Raw genomic sequence first — 26069 nt, forward strand, 5'->3', positions numbered from 1 at the left:
AGTTCTAAGTTTCCTTCTACCCCTCCTTCCCTTCTGCCTCATTCACTTATTCTTTATTCTTACACTTGATCCTCTCCCTCTGCCTCAGAGCTAAAACCAAAAAAACTTACCATCTCGATATTTCAGATGATAGGTACTTTGGTGTACTGTCATTTCCTACCATGCTCCCTGCTACTGTAGACGTGACCATAAAATGACTGTCATCTATTTTAACATATAAACTTTTTTACATGTTGCTTAGAGTTTTGGTATTTGACAACATAAGCACAAAACACAGCACACCACACATAACTCTCTTCCTCTTCAAAAAATCCTCTCCAAAAAATAGGTAAGAATGTACTCACATTTGTTTCATAGTAATCTTTGCATTTTTACATATTCTAGAATTTACCCTGAAGTAGGGATGTTTTAATATAAATATCACAAAATCTAAGGAGATGAAAAGTATGTAAGCTTTTAAAAGTAGCTTTTTTTTTTTTTAAATTATCACTTCTAAAAGTTAACTCTGGAGTTTTGGCTTAATTTAAATGCCTTAATTCAGTTATATCAAGGTAACTTACCTACATTCTTGAGAATATCAAAATGAATAGCTGTGAAATTGAGAGGTCTTATTCCAGTTTTTTGTCCCAAAATAAAATGGTTTGTGGTTGTACATAAAGAACTGTCTTTATAGAACAGAAACTGCAAACAGACGAAAAGAAATCCAAACACCAGACCATTCAATGAATCTTCACAGGAGATCATGGTTATTCAAAGACCAGCTGGGTCTTGCAGCAGCAATAAAGCTAGTGTAATCCCCACCCCCCCCCACCCCCTGCCCAAACTAAAGAATTTTCCTTGGACTCTTTGCCAACACAACATCACAGATTTGTCTGAAGCCTAAAGGGGAAAACTTGCACACAGATGTTTCTTGGCTATATTGTACATTACTTACAGTGAGACTGAAAACAAAACAAAAACACAAAGTTCTGTACAGCAAGCAACTTACTGGTCTATTCAGAGCATTTCTGCAAATAGGAGGGATTTTTGCTTGTCAGATTAAATCAGCAATCACCGTTGCTGGGTGACTGCTTCTTAATTAAAGAACCCAGAATATTCCAGGGACTTGTATAAAAAAAAAAAAAAAGTTGAAGGAAACATCTTAAGTATGTATCTGTATCAAAATAGTAATTCAGATTTAAGGTATCATCTTTATTAATCTACGTACAATTTGATTTCTCAATTTCTATTAGTGTAGGAATATTACTGCCTATACTAAAAAAATCTGATGATTTTCATAGCCTTTACACACAGGAAACTGAGTGCTCACAGATTATCAAACGATTTATGTATAAGGGTCTATGTACAAATAAATTTGCTTCATAATTATTTAAATATTTATCATCATCTTGGGAATCTTCTCTAAATACCAAAATAGTAAAAATACTTATATTCCAATAGAGCAAAGCCCATTCTTTACAGATTGTAGTTTTTGGATCAACATTTTTTTCATAGAAACTGAAATCGGAAGATTTAGAAGTCCTTTAATCGGCATTTTGGACCAGTGTAATTGCATTAAGAGTACTGCGGTCACTGAACCTGTGACTTTTCCCAATTGTCAATACAGGCCTAAAATGAATGCCTTTTAAATCCCAACAACGGGTTATCCCACACAGACACCCGAACTGCTTGCCCATGAGTCTTGCAGGCTGGCGGTCTGCATAGGAGGTCAAACACTCCAGCCGTGAGATCCAGCGGCAAACCTGTACTTGCCTGAGCCGGCACTTTGACCCACGCCCCACACCACAGCCCCTGCAAGAACGTGTCCTCCTCCAGCTCCATGCGCGTCACACATGACCCTGAGCTCTACTGCTGGGGCATGCAGTCCCAGTGGAGAAGCAGGGGAGGCCCAAAGCTCATTGGGAAATATATTCTAACTCAAAATTCATTTTCCTAGAGCAATGGTCTTGTTAATGATGACATCAGTTCTCTGAAAATAAAACACTACTTTGGTTAACAAAAATCCCTTTACAATTCTCCTGGAAACAGGGCCCAGTCGTGGAAGCGGTCTACCACGGATGGTGGAGGTCTCTCCCAGTGCTCAGGGCATCAGAGTTCATTCTACCCAACTTTATTCTGTGAAAAACATGGTGATCTAGGGAGTCAGGCAGGACTTCTAATAGTGCCCCTGTGGCCTGACTCTAGGGGTCACTGCTCACACCCCAGCAGTACCACTGACATGGAAGGGGATGCTAACAGTGCCCTTAGAATCCTGAAGTAGAACAGCCCTGAGGACTTGCAAGTTCATACAGCTGCTTGCAGTCAGAACCAGGATCTCACAACTCTATTTTCAGGGGCTCTTTAGAGGTGCATTTGGGATAGAAGCAAATTTTTATCCTCTTTAACCCTATGCATTCAACTATCTTGAGGGAAATGGCATTGAGTTGCAGTGGAATCCTACAGTGAGAACAACAAAGATACCAAAAGCAAAAGCTGCACAAACTAGAGACAAATCTACAGAAAACTTATTAAAAACAAAACAAAGCAAAACACCAAAGACATCCTGCACCGATGCAACATATTAAATAGTCTGTGTCCCAAAGCTATCAATGAAAACAAGAGTCAGTATTTACTTGCATTACCCAAGCCCGAATCCCTCTTGCTCTTTATCTTCCACTAACTACACCACAACGGAGATAAAGAGATTCATAACTGTGACTGCCCTGTGTGTCCACTGAGACAAAATCATCTGGTCCGAGGCCAGCTTCATCTGCTTTAATGTCATACGAGGGAAGCACTGTGGCCACCATCACTGATGCCAATTATGATAAGGAGCCAGGACGTTCAGTCCTCTCCTGGGTCTCAAGACAGATCACATTTTTCTACAGAGAGAACGTACACCCTAAACCAAACACCCTATGTTTCACATTTTTAAACCCGGTATCTCTTGATGATACAGATGTTCTAGGCATGAGAACACTGGATTACTCAACGGAGCAAAGAACCAGACGAGTGTTCCCAATTCCTAAAACTGCTCAACCACTTGCCAATCATCACAAATAATCAAAGGGATAGGAGAAAGGGGGAAAAAAAAAAAAAAATCAACACAGGTCTTTGTGATGATTCTATGACAAGACTGCTTAATCCATGTTAGAGAATCAAAAGGAGATTCAATCTCCTACAAAAATACATGCCTATGAAACACAAACTACCTACTAGAAACCAAATCATTCTTCCAGTTCCCTAGGCATGTGCAACACACATGCAGAACGTTCCCTCCTACTTGATTTGCAAAGTTAACTTGGGTTGAGAAACTCATCTGTTTATTCCCTGACATGTCAGTGAAGACACAAGAGAACAAAGTTGCACAATGAAACATACAGAAAGACTAGAAATCCTCCCAGAAGCAAAAATAATAATGAATTGAACATCACTGGAAATTAACATCTCTGAACCCAACTTTTAAAACGTTTTAGGACGCCAGAGAACACCAAGTCCCATTGCAACACGGGGGTGGGGGATGGAGGATGGAAGGATCCGCAAGAGCTCAGCCTGCTCCAACTACCACAGAAGCCGGGACGGGATGTGCCCTCAATACTCCAGAAGCAAGTCAGATGCAAGCCCCGTGCTTGCATCAGTGGCGATTCAGTACAAAGGAAAACTTAGGTAAGATGCTGCACTTTGATGTAGCACAAACACACAGCAGGGACTCAGGAAAAACCCTCACGTCACCCTCATCACTTCGTGTCAACCAGCATTCAGACACTCTACCCGCATCCGTGTGTATGAACAGCATGATTTCCAAGATGCAAGCTTAGGCACCGAGCACGCGATAGGTGAGTGGAATTCAGATGTAAATCCGCTCATTCCAAAGCCCATGGTCTGACCCACTCCACAGCCCTGGCAACTACGTGTCCTCCTTCAACCCCAGGCAACCCATCACACCCACCCTTGCGCCATACTGCTGGGACAGGCAGTCCCCAACCTACAAGCACGGTATTCTTCAAAACTCATTTGGAAATTTTTTTTTAAATATTTTATTTATTTATTTCAGAGACAGATCACAACTAGGCAGAGAAACATGCAGAGAGAGAGGAGGAAGGAGGCTCCCTGCTGAGCAGAGAGCCCAAGCAGGGGCTCGATTCCAGGACCCTGGGATCATGACCTGAGCCGAAGGCAGAGGCTTTATCCCACGAGCTACCCAGGCGCCCCTGGAAATTTATTCTAACTCAAAATTCATTTTCCTAGAGAAATGCTATTAATGATGATTAGGTTCCTAGGGCTGGGCCCCAAACTAAAGCCCATTTAATCCACAATGTAAGAAAGATGACCCCCCCCCCCAAGCACTTAGGGTATGTATAAAGACCAAGAAGCAGGACACCAATTAGGGCAACGGGGAAAAAACACGGCCGGGAAGACAATGATAGAAGCTTCGCTGCTGCCTGACTCTCTGGCTGCCATCAACTTCAGTCTCAGGTGTTAGAAGACAGTAGAGGAAGGGGGTGGGAAAAAAATGGGACAAAGTTCTCTGCCTTTCTAAAATATAAACGGATGAAAGAGGAAGGAGTTTCATTCCCCACCCTGCCTCTTCCTCTCCCTCCCTTTACAATCCCAAAGGAGACCTAAGGCTTCAGACCTTCTTCACTCCAGTCAGACAGGTGGAGTGGCCTGCCTGGTCCAGGTGCATGGCAGCACATAGCCAACTTGAAAACATTAAGAGCAAAATTTTGCTTCAAAATAGAAAATCTGTCAGGGGTGCCTGGGTCGGTTAAGTGTCCAGCTCTTGGTTTCAGTACAAACCTGATCTTAGGGTTGTGAGATTGAGCCCCATGTTGGGCTCTACACTCAGTGGAGAACCCACTTGGGACTTTTCCTCCACCTCTGCCCCTCCCCGACACTTTCATGCATACACGGTCTCTCAAATCTATCCTTTAAAAAACAAAACAATGGGGTGCCTGGGTGGCTCAGTGGGTTAAAGTCTCTGCCTTCGGCTCAGGTGATGATCTCAGGGTCCTGGGATCAAGCCCCGCATCAGGCTCTCTGCTCAGCGGGGAGCCTGCTTCCTCCCTCTCTGCCTGCCTCTCCGCCTACTTGTGATCTCTGTCAAATAAATAAATAAAATCTTTTAAAAAAAAATTAAAAAAACAAAACAAAAAATCCTGTCACTTTTTAACATCTTTCACTGAAACAAACTTTCCTCCTCCCTCAATCCAACTTTCTTAATACACCCATAAGAAAGCTAATATAGGACTATGAAGTGAAACCAAGGAATAAAAAACTTAATTCAAAACATTAACACCATGTGAAAAAGGACTTGAAAAGATCTCTCTCCAGGGTGCCTGGGTGGCTCAGTTGGTTAGGCATCTGCCTTAAGCACAAGTCATGATCCTGGAGTCCTGGGATCGAGTCCTGCATTGGGCTCCCTGCTCCCGCTTCTCCCTCTGCTTCCCCTCCCCTTTGTGCTCTCTCTTGCTCTGCTCTTTCAAATTAATAAATAAAATCTTTTTTAAAAATGAGTACAAATGTCCAATAAGTGCATGAAAAGATGCTCAACATCAAAAGTCTTCTGGGAAATGCAAATCAAAAGCATAAGTTACCATTTCACACCCATTAGCATGGCTATTATCAAAATGTTAGTGGGGATGTGAAGAAACTGGAACTCTCTCAAATTCATAGTCAGAATGTAAAATGATGCAGCAGCTATGGAAAACGATCTGGTGGCTCTTCAAAAAGTTAAATATAGAACTACCACACGACCCTGTATTCAACTCTGAGGTATATACCAAAAGGACCAAAAGCAGGGGCTTGAACAGGTATGTGTATACCCACGGTATACAAATTCATAAGAACCACAAGACTGAAGCAATCCAAATGTCCATCAAAAGATGAGTAGTGGGGCGCCTGGGTGGCTCAGTCATTAAGCATCTGCCTTTGGCTCAGGTCATGGTCTTAGGGTCCTGGGATCAAGCCCTGCACCGGGCTCTCTGCTCAGTGGGAAGCCTGCTTCTCCTGCTCCCACTCCCCCTGCTTGTGTTCCTTCTCTCACTGCTCTCTCTCTGTCAAATAAATAAACAAAATCTTAAAAAAAAAAAAAAAAGGCAATGAGTAAACAATGTGGTGCATAAATACAATGGAATATTATTCAGCCATAAAAAGGAAATTCTGACTCATGGTACAAACAGATGAACGTTGAAAACAGGCTTAACGAAATAAATCAGACCCAAGCACAAATATGGTAGCAGTCCTCGTACCTGAGGTACCAAAATAGGCAAACTCATACAGCAGTAGCAGAGAGGTTACCAGGGCCTGGTGGGAAGGCTGGAAGGAAAATTAGCCTTTAATGAGTTCAAAGTTTCTGTTGGCATTGATGGAAAATTGTGGAACTAGATCATGGTGCTGGTTACACAACATTATGAATTTAGTTAATGCCACTGATCTGTATACTTAAAAATGGTTAAAATGGTAAGTTTTATGTTATGTGTATTTTACCACAAACAAATCAAAACCACAAACCAGAAGAGCTAGAGCTAATAGCATAACTTCATTGCAACCTCAACTTTCCCAATCTACAGAATAGGAGAAAAATACAGTATTATGTATCTTAGAATTTTGGGTTGCCTCGTCACTATCTGGTATCTCCAGTATCTCCAATATTAAACCCACAAATGGAAGGGTCTGCCCTCTAGCATGCATCACCGTGTTGACTGCTGTGGCATGACCCAGCTGCCAGGGAGAAGCTCCTCTGAGTTAGACCATCACATACAAAAAATCTACTTATACATGTGAACAGATACCTTAACTTGGCAAGTTTCATTGTTAAAAATCTTCCTTTAAATTCTCATTGTATCAACATGAAGTCACAAAATAAATGATTTCAGAGAAGGGTAAGATGATAGTAACCAGAGTACATTTGCTGACAAAGACTTTTATTTTTTTAATTTCTTTTTATTATTTCATTTATTATTATGTTCAATTAGCCAGCATATCCTTAGTTTTTTTTTTTTTTTAAAGATTTTATTTGACAGACAGATATCATAGGTAGGCAGAGAGAGAAGAAGGGAAGCAGGCTCCCCACCGAGCAGAGAGCCTGACGCGGGGCTGGATCCGCGGGGCTCGATCCCAGGACCCTGGGACCATGAACCGAGCCGAAGGCAGAGGCTTAACCCACTGAGCCACCCAGGTGCCTCATATCCTTAGTTTTTGATGCAATGTTCAACACTGAACAGTTGCACCCAACACCCAGTGTCCATCACCACACGTGCCCTCCCCAATACCCACCACCTGGTTACCCCTTTCTTCCACTCCCCCTCCCTTCTGTAACTCTCAGTTTGGTTCCTGAACCCAGAGTCTCTTCATGGACTGTCCCCCTCTCTGATTCCTTCCCATGCAGTTCTCCCTCCCTTCCCCTGTGGTCCTCTGCGCTTCTCATGTTCCACAGGAGTTATTTAAAATTACGAAGGGGGCACCAGAGGGCCAGGGGGACCCATGGCCGGTAGTCACTGGGTGAGTCCTGCAGACTCCAGGTAAAGCAGCCTGGCCAGCCCAAGGGATGCCAGGTAGGGCCTAAAACTCAGTTAGCACAAGACACATAACCCCACAATGTGTCACACAACTTAGGAACAGGTTTCTCGGCAAGTATTCCATAGTTAAATCATGGTACTGAGGTTCCTACGGAGCCCTTCAAACCCTGTAGCACCAGTATTGATATTATTGCCAAAGACCAACACAGCAACCTGTATATGGGACATTTCCACTCTAGGACCACTTACTAAGAAACTCCTCCAGGATTAAGTAAATCTCAACTTGACCATATGGTTCCAAGAATAAGAGCTGTTTAATCAACTTCCCTGTATTTACAGAAGTCTCAGACACAGTGCTTAACATAAAGCAAGCATTCAATAAATGCTAATAAATCAGATTTTCTTAGCTATCCATTAAACATCACTCACAGGGGATGGATCAAAACCAAGAAGAGGTAAACATCTTTTTTTCTTGCGATGAAAAACTTTTAAGATCTAGTCTCTAAGCAACTTTTAAACATGCAATACAGTATCATCAATTATAGTCACTACACTGTACATTACATGCCCAGGACTCAGCTTATATGAATACAAATGTTTCATGAAGTTGTGTGTCACCCTTGGGAAGGCGCTACGCTAATCCTTCTCTGTATTTTTCCAATTTTAGTCTATGTGCTGTGGAAATAGGTACCTAAATGGTTTTTAGTATGTAAATACAAATATAAAAAAATAGATACATGTCATACTCCCAACTCTCTCCTAAGACCAAATTGTAATTACCCTTTTGAAGAGTAATGCTCTCTGCAAATCTGGAAGGACAAAGCCATGAAGAAATACGGAGATCAGCGTTTACCTGGGAGTCAGAGGAGAAGGCTGAAAGGGACACAAAGAAACTACATGATAGAAAGTTCTATTTTTTTTTATTGTGGCTGACAACATATTTACGGAAGTTCAATGAGCTACCCACCTAAAAAGGCAATTTTTGCTCTAAGTAAAGGATACCGAGCTCACTTAAAAAATAAAGCCACTGAGAGGTGCCTGGGTGGCTCAGTGGGTTATGCCTCTGCCTTTGACTCTGGTCATGATCTCAGGGTCTTGGGATCAAGCCCCGCATTGGGCTCTCTGCTCAGCAGGGAGCCTGCTTCCCCCTCTCTGTCTGACTCTGCCTACTTGTGATCTCTCTCTCTCTGTGTGAAATAAATAAAATCTTAAAAAAAAATTATGACACTGAGCTGGGAAACCAAACCAAAGCTACTGAGGCACCAGTTTTCTAATACTGGATGACATTCATTCAAATTTATCAGGTGCCCACATATGTCCAGCACTCGGGTAGGTGTCACTACAGAGTGAACAAAATAAACAAAACAACTATACAAACAGAAATTGTATTCAGTGAAGAAAAGCACAGGCATTCCTGTTGCTATTATAGGATGAAGGTCTCTGAGAAGGTCACATACTTAGCTGAGACCTGAGGAATAAGGAACAGAGAAGAGGAAAATTGTGGCAAGATTTAAGCTATATCAATAGTTAACAACTCAATAGCAACTCAACTGTTTAAATATATGAAGTGTGGTTATATTTTAATATTAGTAGGATGTAGAATGGGGCTTCCTAAGTAAGCAAGTGAAGCTCTCAAAACAGCACTGTGGGAAGTGGCCAGGTTAAAAAAAAAAAAAAAAAAAAAGTTGTGGAGGTGGGGGGCCCTCAGAATATTCTGGTTCCTCTATCTGAACTGATATTCCTCTATCTGCTGATATTTCAAAAATGATTAATAGAATGTACACAGTTCCCTGAAATGAGACTGCCTAAGGGTAATTAAATCTCATGTTTGGGGGTTTTCAAGTGATGTATTGTTCTTGTTTTTAATTTTGGCTGAATTTACCGTGGTTTTCTTAAGCTCATCAAGATTCTGAATGATCACTAAACACACATTTACTCTCCAAAAAGTGAACCAAAGTGTCCTCTGTCTGATAAACAAAACTCTTCACACTATAGGGTTCGAGCTCCAAGACACCTCCTTCACATGGCTTCAGAAGCACTCTCCTAGCTTTATTCTCAACTCATAGGAGGCTCCCTGGCAAATGCCTCTGCTGGCTTCTCCAACCAACCTCCTAACAGTGGGAGTAACTCATGGCTCAAGCCCCTTAGTCCCCTCTCTTCCCACATGTACCATCTTGTTTTGAATATATTCTGATTGCAAGCCCCACGTGCATCTCATTGCTGGGATCTTTCCCCAAAGCCCCCAATCTGAAGATCAACTGTTAATTCACCATTTGCACTTGCATACCTAACAGGCATCTCAAACTTCCTGCATCTAGAATCACTCCAGACTTCTAGATTCACACGAATTCTTTCCTGCTCCACTGTTCCTTTCTCCCAATAAAAGACACCTCTATGCACCCAAGCTGATCATGCCAAAAACCCAGCAGTCAGCCTTTATTACCCTCTCTTCCTCTCACCTCATTAACAATTAAAATAGGCACGGCCTTCAAAACATATTCCAAATGCAACTATTTCTCACCTTCACTATTACTCTAAGTCCAAGACACCCATCTCCCCCTCCTGAAAGAGTAAATCATTAGCCCCTTGAGTCTTTACAATGCATTCTCCACAAAGCAATCAAGAGTTCTCTGCATTGTAACTCAGCTTGCTGGCAAATCCCCTCTCAAAACCCTCATGACACAAAACAGACTCACTGACACAGAATAGTTAGTAACACATTACTTGCACCAAAGATAAAAGAAATACCTTCAAAGTCAAGCAGGTCCTCCTGTTACCCTAACTCAAAAAATATTGCTTAGACTTAGTAATCAACACTCAGATGCAGTGAAAGAATCCCTTAAAAAAAAAAAAAAAAATACATCAATGACCATCCAGCCCTAAATCAATGTGTTCAAACAAAACACTCACCTCTTATCTCATCAGACCTCCAGTCACCCAGGAGGCTGGGAGGGAAAACAAAGCTCTTGGTCTTTTGGCCACAGGTATTTTAAATATCTGAAGTAATCTGATTTCACCTTAAGAAGAAAAGGAGACTGGAAAATAAATGCCAGGTTTTGAATCAAAAACAGCTACCATTTGGGAAAGACTATCACTTTCTTCTAACCAATACGACTTCAACATAAAATATGTACCAAATGCATCCAAAGTGTTGTTGGTATGTTAACTAATCTTCCCAGAAACTTCAGTTTAAAATGTATAGGTCCACAACTGCATGAAATATAAAATATCTAGAAGTAAATATAATCGAGGAGGTAAAAGACCTGTACTCTGAAATAAGATAAGGATAAAAGAAACTGAAGTTGATACAAATAAATGGAAAGATATATGCTCATGCTCGGAAGAATTAGTCTTGTTAAAATGTCTATACAACCCAAAGCAATCTACAGATTCAATGCAATACTTATCAAAATACCAATAGCATTTTTCTTCCCAGAACTAGAACAAATCATCCTAAAATTTTTAACTACAAAAGAACCCAAATAGCCAGAGCAATCTTGCAAAGCTGAAGGCATAATGTGCCCAGATTTCAAACTATATTACAAAGCTACAGTAATCAAAACAGCTTGGCATTATCTCTCTCTCTCTCACACACACACACACACAAATAGAATAGTGGAACAGAATAAAGAGCCTAGAAATCAATGCACACTCACATGGTTAATTCATCTATGACAAAAAAGGCAAGAACGTGCAAGGGGGGAAAAAATCTTTAAAATGGTGCCGGGAAAACGAGACACCTAAAACTGGACCACGTTCTTACACCATACATAAAAATAAACTCAAAACATATTAAAAACCTAGACATAAGACCTGAAACTCTACAAATCCTAGAAGAAAACATATGCAGTAACTCTTTGATATCAGCCTTTGCAGTGTGTTTTTGTTGTTGTTGTTTTGTTTTGTTTTTTTGTTTTGTTTTGGATCTATCTCCTCGGACAAGGGTAACAGAAGCAAAAAGAAGTAAGTGGAACCCCATCGAGTTAAAAAAGCTTTTGCACAGCAAAAGAAGCCTTCAATGAAATGAAAAGGCAATCTATTAAATAGCAAAAGATATATATATAATGATAAAGCCAAAAAGGGATTAATATCCAAAATATATAAAGAACTACAACTCAGCACCAAAAGAGCAAAAAATCTGATTTAAAAAATGGGCAGAGAACCTGAATAGGTATTTTTCCAAAGAAGACAGGCAGACAGCCAATAGACACATGAAAAGATGCCCAATATCAATAATCATTTGGGAAAAGAATGAAACTGGACCACTTTCTTCCAGTTTTAAACTTCCAGTTATAAAAGAAGACATGGAATGCAATGTACAGCATAGGGAATACAGTTAATATCCCAACAACTTGTATAGTGACAGCTAGGTTTATTGTGATCACTTTGATATATAAGTGTTAAATCACTATTGTACACCTGAAACTAGTCTAATAACATCATTAACTACACTTAAATTAAAAAAAAATTGTTTAAATGACCTGTCACCTTCAAGGTTTCAAACAATGCTTCACTTTGTGTTCTCAGGCACTATAGGAAACAAGGCACATCACTGTTTCCATTCCTCAACAATCTGTGACCAACATTAAATACAAAACGTTTTCTTACAAATTAGAAACATCTAGAAATATATCCCACTAAGCCCAGCCCCATAAAAATAACCTCCCATATTTGTTTCTACTGCTTCTAAGGTTTTTTTTTTTTGAAGGTCAATCTTTAAAATGTTTCTCTCTCCCTACAGAAGCCAGAAAGAAAGAAAACATTCCCTCTCCTCTACACTTTTCCCACCTGTCCTCAGACACACACACTCCCCATTTGATGGTCTCCTTATGGCATCATCTTCTGGCAGCAGGAAAGGAGCAGTGGCGCTGTGCCATTCAGGCCCTCCTCCCAAACTCTATTTTTAGGCCAGCGGCCCCTCTCTGATTCCTAAATTGGCCCTAGGTAATCATGAGACAGTGAGAAACCCTTCATAAACCAGGCAAGTCCCAGTGGGATTAACTGCAAGAGTCTCCCAAAGGCTACAAAGGAGAATGCCCTCCCACGCACAGCAGGGTCATGACCTTTATAGCCCAACCCATCCACTGCCCTCCCTTGGCCCAACCAAGGCTGAGCTCCCATTCCAGACATGCAATCCGTAAGTGTCCATACTACCCATAATTTCATTGGGGAAAACAAAACAAAGCTGAGATTTCCCACTTTTATGAGAGTTTTAACCCATTTGCTAGAAAATTTAAAGCAATTCAGTGTTGAGTTTTGGGGTTTTTTCTTCCTCAAATGTCATTCCTAGTAACAACACAGATTTTGGATTTGTGGACCTTGGAAAGAAGGTAGGTATTGATAAAAATATTCAAAGAAAATTTTAGTCACCTTTCAAAAAAAGAATATACCAACATGGTATAATAAAGGTTAAGTATTTCCTTGTGCTATTTATAAATATAACCACATACTATAACATCTATAATTGGTACAGGCCCACCAGAAATACTAAATATATCTGATGTTAGAACTCTATACCATCACCGCTACACCTCTATTAAAGACAACTATAGTAAGACAAATTTCAAGTTAAGTTTAGTTGGTTTTTCCAGCTCACTACTAAAATGAGACGTAAGAACTTCAAACTAGGTTTGAATACTTGACAAGTGAAATTTCAAGGGAGAGCACATCCAAAAAAATAGGGGAAAAAAATACATTCATATATTTCATTTTGTCCCTTTCCCCCAAGGACATCATGTCACATCAAAATTAATCACTTTCATTCATCCCACATCTTGGATTTTGTAAAGAACGGTCTAACTTTTCTGAACCCATGGGTTGACTGTGTAAAAATGTTTATTCTCCAGATTTCTTCTAACATCAAATGAAGACCTAATGAAAATGTTAAGGACAATACAGTGGCTGTAGGATTTGAGAAGAAAAGCTTGATTCAGAAGGGGAACTAAGGAGTAAAGCTTCATTCACTGGTTCTGGCTGTGACATCTACTTATTGGGAGTCTCTGGCCCTGAAGGTAAGCACACCTGTCAGATGTCTCCTCTCCATCCACTCTGGGAATCTAGGATGGCTCAATGTGGTAATGTGCCAGGAGTACAAAGAAATAGAGTATAGACCTCAGGAAGCAAGAAACCCAGCCAAGTCCCCTCCCTTACCCTCATAAGCAGAACAGAATCTCACTGTTCCAAAATTAGCTACTTTTTTTGTATTTCTCAGAGGGGAGTGTAGGAAGAGGAAGCCTATGGGATCTTAAGAGAATCTGTCCTCAATAGACTTGGAGGAATAGATGGTGTAATTTTTTTTTTTTAAGGACATTGAATATACAAATTGTTGTGCTACAGAAAAAAATTGGAAATTCACAAATTGGACTTTGTTTGGCTTTATATTTCTAAGACTAATATATTCAACGCAAAATCTTTAGCTTCATGATAAGGGTCCAGGTCTGGTTACCAATTATATCACAGACTGACTCCAACAGCCTTTAATATCAATGGCATATCAAAGTCAATCAAAACCGATATTTAGAATTAACTACCCTCAGCAATAAATCCTTAAAAGAAATAATTCAGGGGCGCCTGGGTGGCTCAGTGGGTTAAAGCCTCTGCCTTCAGCTTAGGTCATGATCCCAGGGTCCTGGGATCAAGTCCCGCATTGGGCTATCTGCTCGGCAGGGAGCCTGCTTCCCCCTCTCCCTGCCCACTTCTCTGCCTACTTGTGATCTCTGTCAAATAAACAAAATCTTTAAAAAAAAAAAAAATTTCAGCAAAAGGAGGACTCCTATACTTAATGGTAATCTGTGGCTCGGTTATGGCCAAGAAACCTCAAACTGACCAAAGCCAAGACCTCGGCTCCCATTTGCACAGATGGGTGGGCCCTAACCACATGAACAGCTGGCCCAGAGTTTAAAGGTAGAGACGGATGCAAGAGGATTTGAACTTTGAAGCAGGAGGAAAATGTTTTACCCACATTCACTCAAATAATATTTTTGGAATTCAACAGTCCAATTTTTTTTTTAAGTTAAGAATTTCAGGATCTATTCATGCCTTTCTCTAAATGATTCCAACCCTTGTATAAAGTATTTTAATCAGACATTAAAATAACATCTCTCCTTTGGGATGATGACTTTCTAACTTTTACACCTAAAATGTCAGTGTGATTTAACTTAATTCCCATGTACAGTTTAGAAAAATTCTATTCCCACCATTATATAAATGCAAAATGTTACAGTTAGCGATCTAAATTTTACCAATTTTCTTATAATTATTCCCTTAATAATAAAGACTTTCAAGCAGGAGATAATTCCTCTATTTTTTTTTTTAATATTCAGAACCTCCAATTAGCTACAAAAGGAGGAATCCTCTACAAGAATACTAGATCAGTCCCAGAGAAACAAAGTGGGAGGTCGCATACTTCATATACCACCCTGCCCGTTTCTGTATCCCTGCTTTGAAGTGACCTTTTACTACAAGAACTTCCATTCATTCAACAAACATTGATTACTTGCCTACCACATGCCAGCCCCTCTACTAGGGACACAACGGTGAAGACAGTCCCTGTGTTTAAGGAGCCTTCAAAGAGCCAATAGTTAAGACCAGAGGGAGCCTGGGTGGTTCAGTCGGTTAAGCAGCTGCCTTAGACTCGGGTCATGATCCCAGGGTCCTGGGATCGAGCCCCACATCGGGCTCCCTGCTCGGCAGAGAGTCTGCTTTTCCCTCTCCCTCTGCCTATATAGCTCTGCCGACTTGTACTCTCTAGCACTCTGTCAAACAAATAAGTAAAATCTCTAAAAATAGTTAAGACAAGAAAGTACAAGTAAATAATTATAAAAACTGCAAAAGCAGAGGTGCAATGCAGCCTAAGGGAACCTGGAGCATGGACTCCACCGGTGTGGATCTGGAGGGAGTGACTGAGTGGAGCTCCCTGAAGAAGAGGGAGCTTGGACTGAGGATGAGGAACAGGCAGCTGAGTGTCTGAGCCTTTCAGATCCTGTCAACTAGCAACATTTCCATCCAAAGATCTAAAGGAACAACAGGAGAAAGTTGGGTTTTAATTTCGTCAGTAAGGACACTTAGAATATTGTGGAGGTTGGCTGACATAATAGCTGGAAAATCTAAGGCTTTGAATGTCAGTGACTGTGAGAGAAAATGCTGTGTAAACACAGTGTTTAGCCCATCAAGACTATCAAGTGGGGACTGTCTCTCTAACACATCGTCAATCCCTCCTTGTCCACCCACAGTCCCCAGAAGTATGCGAGGCCAGGAGTGGGGAGCAGGCAGCGACCTCTTCCACAGACAGAGATAAGGATGTCAGCACACAGCACTTCCAAGTCCCCAGAATGTTCTCACAGTTGTCTCCCAGGTGACAGCCCCATAGCACAGACAGGTCTCACGATGACCTCCTATGCCTCTTCCCCTTTTATAAATCTTCCCCGAAGTTGAGGATCTTGCCCATATGCCCAAGAAACATAGTTAATAAGTAACAATGGATATTAAAACCCAGGTCAAATGTGTACCCTTCATGTCTTTCCCCCTTCCTTCCCACAGCTAATAAGGTCAACCAGCATTTGCTGCCACAGACCTAGCTCTGCAGAACTGCCTACATGTGGAGGGCACGCGTTACTCATGGAGACCTCCCTCATTTACTCAGCTTCTGGGCTACCTACCTGGCCTGGACAAGTCAAAAGTTATCTTGGCGTCATTTTCCTCCTCTATAAAAACTGAACCAACAGTCAACAATCCATTTCTTAGGGTTGTTGTAAGGTTAAATGAAATTTTTGGAAACTTTCTAACACACACCATTGTCAGTTGCTACTGTTACACTGTCAACAACCTTGTGAAACAAGCTTTATTATTATCCTCACATTAGGACCAGAACTTAGCAACTCATTCATTGCGTCAAGGCAACTTTCAGGGGTGATGGACATGTTCTAGAGCTCGAAGGTTGCACAGATGGAGATCATTTGTCAAGACTCATATTCATACACTTAACCTAGGTGCATTGCATGGTACTTAATTTTATATCAGTTAAAAAATGTGGGGGCACCCAGGTGGCTCAGTCAGTTAAGTCTCTGCCTTTTGCTCAGGTCGTGATCTCAGGGTCCTGAGATCGAGCCCCACAATGGGTTCCCTACTCAGTGAGGAGCCTGCTTCTCCCTCTCCCTCTGCTTACCGCTCCCCCTGCTTGTGCTCTCTGCCAAATAAATAAGATCTTTAAAAAAAATTTTTTCATATATCATGTGGCCAGTGAATAGCAGTATGTATATTTCCTAACACATCTATTAACTCATTTTAGAATCTAAAGATTTCCTGGTTCTTGTTCTATAATCTACTTTCCAACTAACCCTTCCTAAAATACTGAAAATCTTACATGTTGACGACACCAACTACCATTCTGATCTGATCTTGTGGACATCCAATCTGACTTGCAGAGTTTTATGTTTTACTGTTAGCTCCTGCGTACTCTCACCTAGACCCTCCTACAGGAGTAGGTCTCTATCCATGACCTTGTAAGGGCACTATAGCCCTAGACCTAAAAATCACTTTGAAAATGAGTTTAGGACCACATACCAGGTACCTACAGTCTCAAATCAAGAGACCTCAGAGAATCTGAATTAGGAGCTCTTAGTCTAGGTCAACATTCTTCAACACTTTTTTTAAGCAGCTTACTAAAAGCATAGTCTAGGTACTCCTGATAAAGAGGTGAACAAAATTAAATTCTTGTTGTCAAGATTACATCATCTTGTTGATAGGAATTATTCCATCATAAATTAAGATTTTTCAGGAAAATCAGTAAGAAGTAGAAGAGTCAAAAAAAAAAAAACAGTAAGACTAAGTTCCAGAAAACCACTGAGTCCAGAAAGGGAGGTTCCTGTAATAGTAAGCAACTAAAACCATACCACCATTTGCGCACAATGTCTATCAAAGACACTGTCAGGGGTTGTACGGTCTGGCTGAAGAAATAACTTGACGTGAAGACTCTGCCTTCTTTTGTTTCTAAATTATACACAGCTGGGTAATTATCCAAAAGGTAGCACAGGTTGTTGGAGGGAAATGGGGCTAGACTGGCTACACGGGGCATAGTTTCAAAGCTACAAGGACTGGTCTCCCTGAAAGTGTTAAATGCCCAGGAGAAGCTCCTTGTTTAGAATCATTCAGATTGCCCTATCTTCTCAAAGTCCACTTGGCGAAAAGGAAATAATTTTCCATCTGAATCCTGCCAAGACCAGTTGAAAAACATCAGTGTGTGTGTGTGTGTGTGTGTGTGTGTGTGTGTTTACACGCAAGTTGGCACCTCACACCGTATCTCCCAACCTTTATTAAACAGCCACTTCCTGTACCTTTTACTTGGAAAATGATTACTTGTGTTAGGATTTCCACTGGCAACTAAGAGTTCTCTCACAGAAGGTCAGTATATGTACAGACCTAACTCCTAAGGGCTGCACAAAGCCCTTGACGTGCTTGTTAAGTCCTAACACTGTACATTCCTTAGAAGTCATTTTGGTAATACAGAACTGTTGACCTTTAGGGCTAGGAAGCAGGACTGATACTCAGGGTGTAACTGTGGTTTTATGGGACATTCTCTTCCCCATTCTGACAGACTTGGGGCCTCACCCCCTAGTTAAATTTCTACCTGGGATTAACTCCATCTGCTCAAGAATTACCTGCCTCCATGTAGCTTAAAATAAGGAAATAGGATTCAATATTTCTATAGAAAAATGTGCTTCAGAAAGACAAGTATTAGTCCCTGTTCAACATACATGACCCTCGGATGCTACCTGTAAAATGGGTACATTTTACAATGTAGTATTGTACCATCAAATGATTCAGAGGACTGTTAGAATCTTATTTGGTGCTCTCTGAAACAGTGTAAAACCTGTAAAATGTCACAGAAATGTCTGTAACTATCAGTTTTCCATTTGTGCCACTCATCTTAGTGGCTTACAGGATTTAACATTCTGTTTTACGTTCTCCAATTAGATGATGGAAAAATAACAAGCCATAATTCCAAGCAACGTCATCTGAAATATTATGTACCCAAACCAGTGCTGCTTTTGATCCTACTTCAGCACCAGTATGAAGAAAATCCTAGCAACAGTGATTACTCTTTATGGCATGAAGAGTAGTCAAGTATCAGTATCCTACCAGGAGTGTGGGACAGACCAGGAGAGAAGACCCGGGTCCTAGTCCTGATTCTAGAACTTAACTCGTTGTAATACAAAACACTTATCCACATAGTTCCAGTCTATGTCCCCCTGTATAAGACAGACCTTTACTTCACAGGTTGGTGTCCAAACTGAACAGAAAGGTCCTTATGTCCTGCTTATAAGGTACTATCCAAAAACATACAGTTATTATTTTAATCTCATTTGTATGTGTGTGAGAGAGAGGTAATTCTAGATTATTCATCTCTATATGGATTATTAAAAGAAAAAAAAAAAACCCATAGCTCAAATACATCAAAATATCACCAACTCTCTAAACTGGAACCACAGAAAACCAAGAAGTAATAAAGCTAGAGTCTAAGAATATTCTCAACTGTTACTGATAAAAACCAATTCTTTTTAAGCAAGAAAAGAAATCAGGCTCCTGTGCCTGAAATCTAATTCTCAGCAGAGAGCACCAGCTACCACCTTCTCAAAGCTCAGCTGAGGAAATGAAATGAAATTTCCCAGCTGTCAATCACCAGAGGTGCCATATGTTTGGCACTGTGGCATAATAAACCCAAGCAACAGGTATTTCCCCACGTCCCAATGAGGGGACAGGGGTGCAGAAGGAAAAAAGTAACTTACTGAATCCATGCAGCTAACACAGATGATCTCAGACATAAGCCCAGCTTGGTCATACTTTGAAGTCTGTGCACTCCCCATTATATTCTGGTACTAAACGTACTGGCTACCAGTAACATTTTTTCCATTTCTATTAACAAAGTATGTCTCCAAGATTTCACACTGGACATCAGGGTGAGCAAAACTAGCTAAATGTTGAAATACCACTTGTATTATTCCAGTCTTAATGAAAACAAAGTGGGGGCATTATCCTGCCTTGGAGTCTGTACTTAGACCATTTAAGGAGAAAATAATTTTCATTTGATTATGTACCTACAAGGTTTCAAATTTTAAGTGTTCGGCATAACACAATATAACCATTCTGTAACTTAACAGTCGCACCTGCAATATAAAGTCATTTAAAGTTCTTTATGAAAAGAGAAATGCAGGATTTTTCCTATCTCCACCCACATTTTATTGATACACCAACTCCTCTTATACTGGAAGGAAAATGTACTAGTAAATTCCTTTGCATAGTTGCCATTAGTTTCTCTATTAAGCACTATCAGCGGTTTTTAAGCCTTAAATAAAAAGTCAACTCTTAAGAGTATAGAATCAAATTCAATAGCCAGCAAGTCTTCTGGACCATCAGAAAGTTTTACAGAAATGCAAGACTACTTGGAAACAAATCTTATTAAATGCAAAGAAAGAAATCAACCCCAGACCAAAAATTCAACCAAATTACTTTTTAAAACGTAATTACATATTTCTCTAAACAAGAAACAGCCCAAGTCTCTCTGAGAAATTGTCAATTTGTGACTGTGCACCAATGGAGAATGTAGTCACTTAGCACAAGTGGAATTAATTCCGTACAAGTATTTGCACATGGGTTTGCCAGATGTTCTGAGAATGGCACTTCATAATAAAACAGAATAACTTCGGAGGAATAGGAACCTCACACCTTCCAGCTCCAGGTTACCCTAATGCATGACAGCACTTGCTTGCAGAAGGGCACAGGCCTCTCTCTGCTGGCTGAGGCTACCACAGAGAGTGAGGGGAAAGTGTGAGGGCCAGGACAGAGAGTCTAGAAAAGCAAGCAGTAAATTATGGTCTCTGGCTTAAAAGACCTTCTAGTAGCTGTGACTGACAGAGGAAAGAATTTCAAACTCCCATGCCATTAGTGCTCAGAGGATTTATTCCAGGCTCCATCTGGCACAAATAATTATAAAAGTACAAATGTACCCAACGTAAGGTTTAGACCCTATCCTCGAGAGGCTTACAAGTTTCAAGAAAAACCTATTGGAAGAGGTCACTAAGAAGATTATCCAGAGCAAATAAGTGAAAAAAGACCACAGTGCTAGGTATTCTGCTTCGAGACAATTCGGAGAATAATCAGGATCCCTGATTAAGGATGAAGAATCTTTAGATGACCAAAAATGTCACAACAGGCTTAGCTTTACCAAACTTTGGTCAAGGTGGCAGATGGAATTCCCAACATATGGCACAATGTTCATGATCTGGGAAGGATATTTCTAGAACCCTCAACACTACCATTTCCAAAACCACACTTTGGGGAGTTTTCTGCTGACTCTTCTGAAAACTGGAGCCAAGTTTTTTTTTCTACATCCGTGCCCTTTTACCTTGTGATGTTTGGCCCATAGGAAGTACTCAATTCATGCTCTGAAGCTTATCAAACTTCAGCTTCTAATAGCAAGGATTCTCTTTCATGCCTTTTATTTACCATTTAACATGTAAACATAATCGTAACTATACACTCTGCATAAATGATTGCATTATACACAGAGTCCAGATTGGAGAGCTAATAAAACAAGTGCATTTTTCTTGCAAGTAGAAAAATTTACCCTTTTTAACCCATTTCTCATTTCTCCAAACCTTCAGACTCCCTCACCAACAAGTAGGAATTCCAGAACCCTACCTTGAATCACAATCCATTGAGCTTTCACAAAAAATTTAAAAATTTTAAGTTTTAAATTCTTAAATTCACTCTTTTAAGAGTGAAAATAAGGACTTTGATGGCTTTAAACCCCTCTTTCCATGGCATCTTACCCCTAACCCTGGTGTCTTCACAGTCTGTTTTCTTCCCAGTCTGAGCTTCCTTATGCTGTGTGAACAGCATGGGAAGCTGGCCAAGTCCACCCTCCCACTTAGCATAACTTTTACTGAAGCACAAAATCAGTACAATTTCAGGCAAAATTAACACCAACGGGACGTAATTTCCCGGCAACCGCTTTGCCCTTTGCAGCTAGTTTGAGAAGCTTACAACCTGCACGTGATCTCCTTTCACTGCTCAAAAAGAATGGAGTCAATCCAACTAAAAGTAAACCTGTCTCCTCAAAAGAAACTAAGAAACTTTAAAACTATTTAGTTTTATAACTTCAAAATGAAATAAAACTTCCATGTAAGAATAATGGTGGGATGTGGGATTTTTACCTTTACTCATGCAAGTAATATGTACACACAACACTCATAAGCTTAGACATAAGCCTATTAGCAAGATGTAAATAGAGTTTGCCTTTAAACATTTTCTCTTCAATATTGGGCTTGCACTGCAGACTACAGAAAACCTACCAGCTTTAATGAATACCTAAAGTGGTTTTGGAATCAAAGATGTATATGTGAAAATGGAATTCTGAAGTGCTTGAAAGCTATTTACCTAACACCTCGAGATTTGGCCTTATTATTCTCTCTTTGTTGAGCAAACCTTTTCCTTGATTGTGTAAACATCAGGGCAATCACAAATTGCAAAATCCCTTATGGTGTATGAAAAATGAAGTTTTATTGTATTTATCTACATAGTAAAGATTAGCCCCCAAATCGGTCAGCCCCAAAATAGAAAAGGTTTTCTCATCTTGAGCCAAGTGAGTAAGATAAAGTCATGTATTAATATCATGGATAAATGCCCACATGGAAGAATAACAAGTTCTGATTTCAAATAATATTGCAGTCACTTCTTTAAAAAAAAAAAAACTATCATCAGAGCAATCCTGTATAAACTTGATTCAGAAAAATACATCATTAGAAGTAGTAGTTGCCAGTCGATCTCAGTTTCTGGTTATAACTGATATCCTGAAGTTGCATATGGGAAACCCTGGTTAAAGCAGGCCTTTCTGGGGAAAAAAAAAAATTCAGGTTGGTGAAGCCATACCTCATATGACCTAATCCTTTCCCTGGAGCATGGCCTTACTCATTCTCGGTCACTCCTCACCTCTCCAAAGACCACAGCCGCCGTTGTCCAGGTCCCTACCAAGTAAGCAGGGGAGTTACCTTTCACAGAGGAAGTTTGGGCTCATTTTTATATGCCCTAAAACACACACAACACACCCCAGCCTTATCCTTGGGGCTCATGTATGGTCTGGTGGCTTAGTTGTGGGCGCTAGGCAAGGTCTTTAAAAAGTCTTCAAGGTATATTTAAACTTCCATAGTACAGAAAGATAACTCAAGTTACGCTTTTGTCCTCCACCTCTTCAATTTCATCTGTCAATAGGGTTGGAAATCTGCGAAAAATTTTAAACTACATATACATCTGTCTAGATATCAAAAAAGGACCCACCAACAATTCAGTAAGAACTATAATAATGATCGTACAATCTGGCAAGACACTACTACTACAAATAAATAAAAATAAAGGTATAGTGAGCCTAATCACATATTTACAGAATCACAGAACAACAGATCAGAAACATTTTTATTCCCTGGCATTTAAAACTTTGCTCTGACTTTGAAGACTGTTGTTCCTAGTAGTATATAGCATATATAGTATATATAAATATGGTATATTTATATAAATATGGTATATATATATATACTATAATGTGTGTGTGTGTGTGTGTGTGTGTACATATATATATATACTATATATATATATATAGTATATACAACTCTGTCTTACCAATAAACCCAATCTGGTTTGCAATGGTCTCTACTCTAGGACATGGAGGTTGTTCTAATGGATTTGAAAGGAATCTTACTCAGAATGGGGGGAGGGGAGGAGGGGAGTCGATTCTTTTAAAAGTTTGCCACTGTCACCAAGTCCTTAAGCTATGATTCAGAAGTGTTACTTCTGTTTTTGAGAAAGTCGGCAGACTTGGCTACATGAAAATATAGAACACGGCTAAGTCAAAACCACTATAAACTCATGGTATTGGTCTTTATAAAGCCAAGACATCTTTATAAAGCCAAAAATCTGTAATACGAAAGGTAAAAGTTTATTATCAATCCATAAAAGTTCTAATAAATTGGAAAATACTAATATCCCAGTAGGAAAAAAATGGTAGTACTTTCATAAAAAAGGCAATAAAAGTGAAAAATAACTAAAATTTTTTGGTATGCGTGATTTGTAATTAAAGAACTGGAAATTTAGGTATCAAGAAAACACTGTTCACTTATAAAGCTGGAAGAATTCATTTTCCTTTTAGAAATGAGTCCCCTACTAACAAGAATACCATAACACAGATACTCTCAGAGTGTTGGTGGGATCATACTTGGGTAAAACATTTTTGGAAAGCAAATGGTCCATCTGTATCAAGAGATCTCTAAGCCAAAAACTGTATTTCAAGGACTCCATCCTAAGTAGGCCCTGTAGATAAAGTTTTATAAGGGATATTTGTTGCAACAGTATATATTTAATAGTAATTATAAATAAAAATTTAGCTTATAAATAATTTGTTACCTCTATATAATGTAATAGTATGTAGCCACTAAAATAAGACTCTTGGAGAACTGTAATGACCTGCAAACTTTTCCCTCCTAGGTTAAGCAGGAAAAAACAAATATATCAGCATGCAACAGTATAGCTGTATAAACTACAGAAGTGAAAAATACATCTATTTATCTATTAACCGGCATGCAGAAAACACTGATTTTATTTGGGTGGTGGAATTGTTTAATTCCTACTTTTTCTTAATCTACCCATCTTTATACAGCAAGCATACATGGAACAAGGCCAACCAAGGAGGGCTATTACCTGACATGCTTTCTAAACACTTCCATCTAATAACTGAAATACCAAGAAAGAAATCTAGCTAGGATTTTATAATGCTATGAAATAATCCAAAATTGTAACCATGTATTATTTATATATAATTAAAAGGTGCAGGTCTTCTGCAAGCACTATTTTCTCCATAATGCTGATTTTTAAGAGAGGGAAAAGTTAGCACAAGTAAATAATATATATTATTTTAAACTCAATTCCATTTTTTTTTTTTTAGGATAAATAGTTCTAATCATTTTTTTTTTAAACTTTCCCTATGGACTATTGTATTGAAGGAAAAAAATCAGAGCATCTTACACATGGCAAAGCACTACTCAAATAAAGCATCATTGGTTCAATTTAAATTGTCCATCATTTCCTGCCCTAATTAACCCTGAAAAAAAAAAAAAAAAAAAGCTGGTCTACTGTATTGCATTTCCAAACTCCAGTTTCTCTTCGGGTTAACCACACACTGCTATCTGGGTGTATCTAGACTCCTAAAGGAGGTCATAGTTTTCCCAAGCAGCAGGGACTCATTTCCTTTTTACTTCCCTCCCTCCTTGAGGGCCTGCCCAACTTCCCCCTATTCCTAACACCTGCACCCCACCCTCCACCCCCAGGGCTAAGGATTTAGTGTGCTGATGATTGAAATCCCATCACCTGGCAAAACAGGAACCCTGTCATTCCCTGCGTTTTGCCTAAGACTTTGAGTTAAACACGCTGGGTTTCCCTTCTCAGCACACAAACTGCTACATAGTCAACAGCAGTTAACAGAGTAGGTGAAACTTTACGCAGGCTGAATGATTTAATCTCTCCATTCTCACTCCAAAATAAATTATGCTAAGTCAAAGTCAACAAACCATTTAGTTATTTGCCAAGAGTACATCTTGAGAAAGAAAAGGAGAAAAAAATTAAGATAATAAGTCCCATAATTACTGTAGAGTAGTAGTCAATCAGGTGACTTTTACTTAAGAGTGCATTTTTTTAGAGAGCTAGGAAAGCACAAGTAAGTCGAAGTAGTAAGGCTCGGGAGGAGAAGACCTTGGGAATTGCAGCAACCTCATTAATGCCACATTTCAGCCCTGACTGCTTATGCCGAGAATGAGCCCAAGCGAACCGCAACCGGAGAAGGCTGGGACTGCGGGGCCCTGGCGGGTCAAGTATCTGGTGGGCGGCTTCCGGCCGCAAGCATGTGCCTGTCAGTCTGGGTCTACTGTAAACCCCTTCGGTCACTTTCAAGGTGACAGCTACTGCGATCCGCATCGGTCCCCGCCGCACCAGCTGCGCGAACCCCACGTGAGACCCGATCTCAGCAGCCTCCGCTCCAGTGGGGTCGTCTCCCCACTTCTCCCCCAACTTTGGCACCCAAGCCCCTAGAATACCTGCCCCCATCAAAACTAGTTCCGTCACCCTATGACGGTCGCATTCACGTTCTCCTACCCACCTCTCGCCCCCCCACCCCCACCCCGCCCCGAAATCTCCACCGCAGACCAGCTGGGCAACGGCAATCTTCTCAACTCCGCACTTACCGCAGCTCCTCCAGCTCCTCCTCCTCCTCCCGGGAGCCAAGACGCAGAGTAGGGGAAACCCGGACTGAGAGCCCCGGCGCTCTTCGGATCCCGGGCGGAGGCGCTTCAGCAGCCCCCCCCCCCCCCCCCAACCACGGAGACCCTCGGTGCAATCAGTGCCCAGCTGGCAACGTCTGCACCTGAGGACACCCGGCTAGTCCCTCACCCCACCCCTGCGCGCCAGCGGCCGCGGCAGCTGCCAGGCGGGAACCCGGAGTCCGGGGCACCCCAGCCTCCCCGCCTCTCGAGCGGC

General features: G+C 40.5%; 1 protein-coding gene and 1 non-coding gene across 5 annotated transcripts in view; both read right to left on the reverse strand.

Moving 5' to 3' along the window:
- The window catches only part of MTUS1 (microtubule associated scaffold protein 1), a 168305-nt gene that overhangs the window by 141695 nt on the left and 541 nt on the right, over window positions 1–26069 (reverse strand). For 2 of the 4 annotated variants that reach the window (XM_047716250.1, XM_047716244.1), the window contains exon 1: window positions 25778–26067. The exons of 1 other annotated variant lie outside the window; for it this stretch is intronic. The gene's annotated coding sequence lies outside the window, so the exon portion shown is untranslated. Of the gene's footprint in view, window positions 1–25777; window positions 26068–26069 lie in introns of those variants that run through there. One more of the 4 variants, XM_047716226.1, reaches the window with a different exon arrangement.
- Window positions 8083–8190, reverse strand: LOC125094583 (U6 spliceosomal RNA). The gene has a single exon (XR_007125597.1). It is a non-coding gene; the product is annotated as a U6 spliceosomal RNA (small nuclear RNA).

This window comes from Lutra lutra, chromosome 2 (genome assembly GCF_902655055.1).
Source record: "Lutra lutra chromosome 2, mLutLut1.2, whole genome shotgun sequence".
NCBI classification, from domain to species: Eukaryota; Metazoa; Chordata; class Mammalia; order Carnivora; family Mustelidae; genus Lutra; species Lutra lutra.